General features: G+C 46.5%; 1 long non-coding RNA gene across 1 annotated transcript; it reads right to left on the bottom strand.

Annotated features, from left to right (window-relative positions):
* Nucleotides 1-531: 531 nt before the first annotated feature.
* Nucleotides 532-6,281, bottom strand: LOC110193172 (uncharacterized). The gene is made up of 3 exons (XR_002320393.2): nucleotides 6,085-6,281; nucleotides 3,735-3,802; nucleotides 532-882 (listed from the first exon to the last, which is right to left on the bottom strand). It is a non-coding gene; the product is annotated as an uncharacterized LOC110193172 (long non-coding RNA).
* Between the last annotated feature and the right edge of the window lie 2,871 nt (nucleotides 6,282-9,152).

The raw sequence follows: 9,152 nt of genomic DNA, 5'->3' as shown, positions 1-9,152 counted from the left end.
GCTGGGCATGAGCCCTAGGTAAGGGGCAAAGGTTCATTTGTGATGCCCAAAATGCATATTGTGCAGCTGATGTACTATTAACAGCAGTGATGTACTATTAATGAGGACCAGGGCAGTGGCCAGCCTGGTGCTTTGGGTCCTCCTCTTCAGAGGACAATGACCCCCTCAAAGCCATATGAGGAGAAATTTTTGCCTCGGCCATGCCTGAAGATGATAGGAGGAAGTCAGACAGAGGGGATGAAGGATGAATATAATATACCTGGGGAAATACATGGAGGGCTTCCTGTCAGGGGTCTCCCCCAACCCAGCCTGTGACTCCAAAAGTTATAAAACTAGAGGGATCAGAATGGAGGCAGGTGAAGCTTCAAGACCTTTGCTGCTGCTGCTTGTCTAAGCAAAGTAGCAGAAGAGTCCCTGTCCCATTATAATTGGACTCCCCCTGTTCCTGTGGGGCTCTGTCTCTAAATTCACGGGGGTGCCCTGGAGCCTTCTGCCCTACTCCAACCCTCATGAAGGGCTCTCAGACGAAAGCAGAGAAGGCTGCTATTTATTTTTCATGTTTCTGCTGCACGCTTTTGATTGAATTCACATTTTCCAGGTACTTCCCTTCCATGATGACAAACTTTGCAGCCAAAGCTTAATGACAAGGTGGAAAACCTTTCCCACTATTCATAATAGAACAATATACCAAGAGACATGATGTCATATGGTCTTAAACAGGTGCTAGGCTTGGAAAGAATTTCTAAAAAGTATTTTAAGGGGTTCCATAAATGGTTAATAAAATTTATATGTGTGATTTATTATCTAAAAATATACACTATACATGAAGTCCATTTGAAAGCCATATGGGGATTAGGCTGCCGTTGAATCAGATCACTTAACCTAGAAATAAATAAGATGATCTCAATTAGTCCACTTTCAAAGAAACAGACCCTGTTTGTTCATAACTCCCCTGTGTTTACACATTGGAACAAATGAAACATCTAATTTGTTGGAAGGAAAAATTAAAATTATTGATTTGTTAAGTGGAGAGCATGGCAAAATGGCTGGAGTACCTTGGCATGACTTGTCTTCAAACCCTCCCTCTTCTCCTTGCTGGCTGTGCCACTATGGCCAACTCACACAATGTTGGTCAAGAACCAATGATGTCCTCTGAGTGGGCACAAGGCTGCCCCATCTGTGTTCTGTTTACAATATTGGCCCCATCTGGGAAGGCTGGCTTCTCCCTGACTGGCTTCTCAATGCCAAGGGCACCATGAACAGATCTATATTCATGTGTCTCCAAACACTTAAAAAGAGCATGACTCCATGTGAGTGTGTGTGTGTGCACACCGGCATAGTGACATACAGCCAGACACCAGGGAGGAAGGAGAGAGGGGAGGAACAGAAATAATGAGGGAAAGCTGGAGGTTCACTTAGTAATTTTCTGGAAGGGACCTGAGAGATCATGCAGTCCTACCCTCCCCCTTCATTTACAGAGGAAGAAACTGAAGCCCAAGAGATAGGAAAGAGCCAAGATTCTCTCTCTCTCTGTCTCTCTGTCCCTCTGTCTCTGTCTTTGTCTCTCTGTCTCTCTTTCTCTCTGTCTCTGTCTTTGTCTCTCTGTCTCTCTCTCTCTGTCTCTGTTTCTCTCTCTCTCTCTCTCTCTCTCTCTCTCTCTCTCTCTCTCTCTCTCTTTCTCTCTCGCACACACACACACACACACACACACTGTCTCTGTCTTTCTGTCTGTCTGTCTCTCTCTCTCTCTTACACACACACACACACACACACACACACACACACCCCAGCTGAAAGAATAGAAAGTACCCAAAGCTCATGGTTTAGACCATGGATGCACTCCATCTGCAGAAGGACATATGGTTAGGTATCACTAAGGCGACATAGTTCGTTCTGGCTTCTGGATTGGGCAGAAAATTCATTTGGAAGAGCATGTCCTGTTGTCTCACAGTCTTTTTTTCAGGCCAGTGGGTCTGAGGCTTGCTGGAACATGAGGTAAGCGAAGTGCTTTTGCAGTGGCGTGGCCTTCTGACAGAGTACTAGCACCAACAGGCCATTAGGGGAACAGACTGAAGCCCAGGAAGCCTCCCTGCAGCAGCCTTTGAGGCCCCTCTAAAAACATCACCCCCAGGGGTTACTGGGAATCAATGCTCAGGAAAAGTCGGCTCACTCTGTGGAAGAGAATTCAACAACTCATTCTCAGTTCCATTCTCCTAAGACTGGCCTGGCTTAGCCTTTTCAACCTAATTCTCCTCTGCTTTAATCTGAAAGAATCCCCCCAACAAAAGCCCAGCCTCGGAGTCTATTTACCCAGTGTGCAGCTGTGTCAATCCCACAAGACAAAGGCCAGCTTCCTGGCCTGCCAACAATGGCTCGCAGGTAGCCCAGCAAACAGAGACCACAAGTCAAAGTCTAACTATCAAACTGTCTTCAATCTCATCCCAATAAGGGCCAGGGTGGAGAGAAGAAGAGAGCAAGAAGCCTCCAGAAGTGCATGCTGAAAGATATGATCTGCAAGCCCACCGATTAAGGCTATTAAAGAAGATAATTCGATCTGCTCCATGGAAACCCAGGACAGGGATTGATTGGGAGGAGGTGAAATTCATTTCCTTTGGGCTCCGTGTCATCATCACTCAGGTCTTTTCATGTCATAAAGACTCTTAGGAACTGATATTGGGCTGCCTGGCTAAAACCCCCAGGGCACCATTCTGCAGGTGACTCATCAGCCCAGTTTTTGTTATCTCTTGAGAAAGGGGGTCTACGCCCCCTTGTTGTTCTACTTGTGAATTAAAATCCAGAGTCCAAATTAGGATGAGAGAAGAGAGTGGAGTTCAGCCACAGGCAGGGTATGACTTGGTGGGTGCTGAGGGGCAGGAAGGCTCCCTTAATAAACACTTGTTGAATGATTAATTGATTAAGTGATTGACTGATAATTATGGGATTCTTTCAGCATTTGAGGGTCGGAAAACTGGAGATGCTAACAGCTTGTTACAAAAACATACAGCCTCAAGAACATATCTCATTCAATCCTTTTTCTAATGTCAGCTTCTGGTATTTTGGTATCCATGTAGTGCTGGGGTTTCCACCTTCCTGTCCACAGATGTATGAGAACACCTCTGCTCCTGAGCTTCACTGGCTTCCCTCAAGGCTCAGCACAGGTAACCAAGCTGTTCCTGAGCCCGTTGTGGGTCTAGCTCTCCCCCTCCCCCAGTCACCCAGAGTATACCTTCCTGGGGAGAGTACACCTCACTGCAGTCCATCATTGGCCCCTCAAGAGCCATCAAGACAGGGGTTTGATGAAGACTTTTGACACTGTGAAAGCCCTCAATCAGGAGGGGCTCATAATCCCTTTGCATGTGTGCCCCAATGCTCAATCCTTCAATGGGATGGGTGGAAATGGGATATGTCTTGGACTCACTTGTAAACCCACCCCTTCTCAGCTTCTCTGTTAAAGAAATAGCATTGTAAATGCAACTCAGTTTCAATTCAATTACATGCTTACTCTGGCTTGGGAATCATGCCAAACACTGGGAATACATAGATACAAACAAACATAAATAAGTGAATATGTAGAGGAGACAGTTCCCATCCGTTCAGAATTTACCCTATCCCAGGGGATAACTGACTGATAGGAGGTGTAAACAAAGTGACTTCAAGAGGGAGATAGGGCTATAATTAGGGTAGGTGGTGGGCCGGAAGAAAGATCAGGAAAGGCCCCTTGGGGGAGGCAGTACCTGAGTGGGATCTCCAAGGAAGCCAGGGATACTGAGTTCTGGGGGTAAGGAGCAGGAGTAATCCAGGCCTGGGAGGGAAGCAGAAGAGTGAGCAGGCCTGTTAGCCTGCACTGAGGCCACACTTCTTTTACAAATAATATTGTATTTCCCCTATTTACATGTAAAAACAATTTTTGACATTCACTTTTTAAAAGCTTGAGTACCAAACTCTACCTCCCCTTCCCTTTCCCCTCCCCAAGACAGTAAACAATTTGATATAGGTTATATGTTTGCAGACATGTAACCCTTTTCCATATTAGTCATTTTGTACAAGAAGATTCGGAGGGAGAGAGAGAGAGAGAGAGAGAGAGAGAGAGAGAGAGAGAGAGAGAGAGAGAGAGAGAGAGAGAGGAAGGAAGGAAGGAAGGAAGGAAGGAAGGAAGGAAGGAAGGAAGGAAGGAAGGAAGGAAGGAAGGAAGGGAAGGAAGAAAAGAAAGCAGGAAGGAAGGAAAGAAAGAGAAAGAAAAAGAAAGAGTGAAAACAGTGTGCTTCAGTCTACATTCAGATTCCATCAGTTCTTTCTATGGAGGTGGACAGCATTTTTCATCATCAGGAGTCCTTTGGGATTGTCTTAGATCACTGTATTGCAGAGAAGAGCTAAGTCATTCACAGTAGATCATTAAATGGTACTGCTGTTACAGTGTACAATGTTCTCCTGGTTCTGCACACTTTCCTTTGTATCTGTTCATGAAAGTCTTCCCAGGTTTATCTGGAATCATCCTGCTTGTCATTTCTTATATCACAATAATATCCCTTCACAATCATATACCACAACTTGTTCAGTCACTTCCCAACTAAGGGGCATCCCCTCAATTTTCAGTTCTTAGCTACCATGAAAAGAACTGCTATGAATGCTTTTATACAAATAAGTGTTCCCCAGCTCCCCACCAGTTTTTTTTTTAAATCTCTGGGGTACAAAACTAGCAGTAGTATTGCTGGACCAAAGGCTATACACAATTTTATAGCCCTATGGGCATAGTTCCAAATTGCTCTCCAGAATGATTGGTTCAGTTCACAACTCCACCAACAAAGCATTAGTGTTCCAAATTTCCCACATCTTCTCCAACATTTATCATTTTCCTTTTCTATAATTAGTTAATCTGATGGATGTGAGGTGGTACCTCAGTTGTTTTAATTTGCCTTTCTCTAATCAATAGTTATTTAGAGCATTTTTTTTCGTATGACTAGAGATAGCTCCGATCTCTTTGTCTGAAAACTGATGCCAGGCTTTCTGTCGTATTATTTCATATTTCTGTAGATGTTGCTGGGAATTGTCCAGTCATCCCTCAGGCCTTTTGCTCTTCTATGGCAGGGAAGAGATTGTGTACTTTTTTAAAAATTTAAATTCTATTTTTTAAAATTAAGAATTAAACAATCATGGACATTTCCGTATGAAAAGAACCACCAGACAAAGAGGTTTGTCTGGGAAAGATAACTTCCATGATCTCACTTGTGTTTTTTCAAAGTATTTATGAAGGATAAGCAGCAGTGTGGCTCAGTGGATAGAGCTGGCCTTAGAGGCAAGAAACCCAGGTTCAAGCCCTGCCTCACTGCCTCCTGGCTGGATGGTCAGGTGCCCAGGCTGCTCTCTAAGCTGCAGTGAAGGTGCCGATGTTTAGTGGTCGAGGGAGTTTCCCCTCCAGAAGTTCCTCTCGCCTATCTCTATGATAACTTTAACATGATAAAGGCAGAAATGCCCCGGCGGCCCATGTCCCTCGCTCAGTTTCCCTTTCTCTTCTGTGTGTGTTTACAATGTTTCATTGATGTTTCTTCATTCCTTTTCCATCTTTTCTCTATAACCAGCTCCTCTATCCCTCACCCAAAGAAGACACTCAGCTAACAAAGAAGTTAGCCAAGCCAAACAAGCCTACACATTGGGCGTGCCTCATTCGGCCCCCGCTAGTCTGTCACTTGTCATCTCTTGGCCGTGGAAAGCGTGATTCATCGGCAGCCTCCCGGAGCTGAAGCTGGCCGCCCGCGCTGATCGCAGTTTGTAAGCGTTTACAACGCGCTTGCCTTAGGATGTGGTTATTATATACAGGCTCGCTCCATGCTGCGTCTGTTCATGCAAGTCTTCCCAGGTTTCAAATCCCCTCCGCCCACCTCCAACTCCTGAATCTAGCCCACTGCACACAGTAGGGTGCAGCTCGACCCCGCTCCTGAATTCCTGGGGTTTTTCGTGCGGCGTCACCTCATTTGCGCCACTGTGCTCTTCCGCACTGAGGACCTTCCCTTCTCTAAACTGGTGAAATCTGGAACCCTGAGGCTAGCATAGGGCTGAGCGAGGAATAAGGAAAGGCAGTAAGCTTACCCAGAGGGCCCAAGTCAAGGCAGCCTTGCCCTGGATTCTCAAAAGGACACCATCGCCACCACCCTTGTCTGTTCACCTCCAGCCAACCGTGTACACTGATCACTTACTACTCCCTCTCACGCACTCAGCGTTCTATAGATCTGGACAGCTCCCTCCTCCCGAACAGGGCATTCCTTCTCTGACCTTCATGCCTTGGCTCCGGCTGTGGCCCTTGATTGGAAAGCGCTGCCTCCTCACCTTGGCCATTTGGAATCCTTCCTTCCAGACTCCGCCCAGGAGGCACCTCCTACAGGGAAAAGGCTTTTCCTGACACCCCTTCCCGGCTTTTTACTGTCCCTCTCACCCTTTTCAGAGAACTCCATGACTTATCTGTGTCATTTTCTTACCTCTAGGAGAATGTGACTGGAATTCAGAGACTGTTTTTCAATTTGCCTTGACATCCCCAGGTCAAGCATACAGTGAGCACTCAATAAATACTTGCTAAGTCGAATTGAATTGTACTTTTGACAATGGAACTAGGGGAGCTGGGCCTGAGGACATTTGCCTTATTTCAATCACTTAATCAATGAACGTGTATCTATGAAACTCTTACTATGTGCTAAGTGCAGGAGACACAAATACTAAATGAAAAAAGTCTCCAGCCTCTGGGAGTTTGCTACTGTTAGTATTTGCAGATGCTCTTCTTTTTAAAATTGTCATTGCTGTCTCTTGTTTGCACATTGTCTACATTTTGAAATCTATCCCTCCCCCTCCCCCCCCAACAGCACCCACACTGCAACAAAAGGTAGACAAGGAAGAACAAGCTTGAGTGGGTGGGGGGTTTGGAAAGGGAGCTTCCTCCCCAAATATCTAGCCAGTACTCCCTCCTTCCTCCTAGCTGGAGGTTGCCCTCCTGCCCTCCACCCCCATCTCCAGTCCCAGCCTTGCCAGAGGTTCTAAATACAGATCTGCTCATGGTGCCCTTGGCATTGAGAAGCCAGGCAGGGAGAAGCCAGCCTTCCCAGATGGGGCCAATATTGTAAACAGAACACAGATAGGGCAGCGCCTCTTCTGCCCTGGGGCCACTGTTTCAGGGAGGCCATGAGGGCTACTTCTGCCACTGGACAGCGAGGCTGAGGGCAGCTTCTCCCTCCTGTCAGTACTGTTGTGGACCTTGCTTTCTTCCCTCCTCACAATCCTCTCCTTAAACTCACCCTCCCAAAGGGGATCATTCCCTGGCTTATGTTTTAGAAGATACAAAGGTACAACTAGCAATTCTGTCACCTTGGAGACGGCCGCCAGCTACACCTGAGAGTGATGTCCCCGTCCACCAGCAACGGGACACCAGTGGGGTGAGGGTGGCACAAGGCTCAGACCAAGGGATCATGGATCATCCCATGATGCCCAGGCCAGCAGAGGCCCAGGAGATATGGGAATGGTCATCTCTAGACCAACACAAAGAAAGCACCGTCCTACCACCACAAGCCATGCAGGGCTCTGGATAAAGCCTGGATCGCCCTGCCCTGGGCGGGTCTCCAAGAAGATGCAGACCCTGTGTCCCCTGAACTAGAGGATGCCAGAGATGCAAGGCGCCACAGAGGGGATCTCACCTGACTCACCTGACAGGAAAGGGATCTGAAGTCTGACCTCAGGACTCCACAGGGCACTGCTGGGGCCAGAGCCCTGGGATCCTCATTCCTAGGCTACTTAAAGCAGATTTCAGCGATCCCTTAAAGTGGTGATAGCATTATGGTAACACACAGGAAGTAATGCCTAGAGACGGAAGAAGAAACGAGAGGAAACCCAACACGTTGGCTGCAGTAACATAACTGGAAAGGAGGACAAGAAAGTTGGAATTGAGTGCTATGTAACTGTAAAGCCCAGTCCTGGGCTGCACGCGGAAATCCGGGCTCACAGCCTCTTCCCTTCTTTTTGGGGGGGTGGAGTGGGGTGGGGGTACAGGTGCGGTCTGCCGCGTATACTGTCAGGCTTGGTGGGTGCATTGGTTAGTTTGGCTGGCAGGCTTCCCCCCACCCTGCTCTTTTTTATTCTTTATTGTAAGGGATTGTTCTCTGCATGAAGGGAGAAGGAAAATATCAGGAAATGAAGATGATGTGATAACAAAAGAAAATACTGAAATTAGCAGTGGGCCTCTAGGGGGCGCCATGGTGCACAGAGCCCCAGGCCTGGAGTCAGGAAGACATGAGTTCAAATCTAACCTCGGTCACTTACTAGCTGTGTGACCCTCGGCAAGTTTCTTCACCCTATTGGCCTCAGTTTCCTCATCTGTAAAAGGAGCTGGAGAAGAAAACAGAAAACTGCTCTAGTATCTCTGCCAAGAAAACCCCAAATGGGGTCAAGAAGAGTCAAACATGGCTGAAAAATGACTGAACATCCAAAATTAGCAATAGAGATGATTACACTAGCATTGTGAATCTTTTCTTAAAATTAATTTATTTTGATTTATCAACAATCACTTCCATACGCTTTTGAGTTTAAAATTTTTCTCTCCCTTCCTCCCTACCTCCTTCCCCAACGCGGTGTGCAGTCTGATATAGGCTCTACATATAAGTTCCTATTAAACATATTTTCACATTAGTCATGTTGTAAGTAAGAATTAGAACCAATGGGAGGAACCACCAGAAAGAGAAAACAAAACTCAACAGAAGAAAAAAAATAGCCACTAGTCTGCTTCGATCTGTATTCAGACTCCATGGTTCTTTCTCTGGATGTGGATGGCTTTTTCCATCATAAGACCTTTGGAGATGTCTTAGATCCTTGCATTGCTGGGAAGGGTTAAGTTTATCGATATTAGTCATTGCACAATGTGGCTGTTACTGTGTACACCCTTCTCCTGGTTCTACTCACTTCACCCAGCATCAGTCCATGCAAGTCTTTCCAGGTTTTTCTGAAGTCAGCCTGTAGCATTGTGAATCTTAAATAAAGAAAGACAGCTAACGGGTGCCAGAGTGCACAGAGAAATGGGCCTGGAGTTGGGACAGATCTGAATTCAAATCTGACCTCAGACTCTTACTAGCTGTGTGACCCTGGGCGAGTCACTTCATCCTGTTTGACTTTGTTCCCTCAGC

The sequence above is a fragment of the Phascolarctos cinereus genome, unplaced genomic scaffold, assembly GCF_003287225.1.
Source record: "Phascolarctos cinereus isolate Bilbo 61053 unplaced genomic scaffold, phaCin_HiC Scaffold_7;HRSCAF=346, whole genome shotgun sequence".
Classification (NCBI taxonomy): Eukaryota; Metazoa; Chordata; class Mammalia; order Diprotodontia; family Phascolarctidae; genus Phascolarctos; species Phascolarctos cinereus.
Note: the sequence above shows the minus strand (reverse complement) of the source record. Positions and strands in the feature narration are given on the sequence as shown.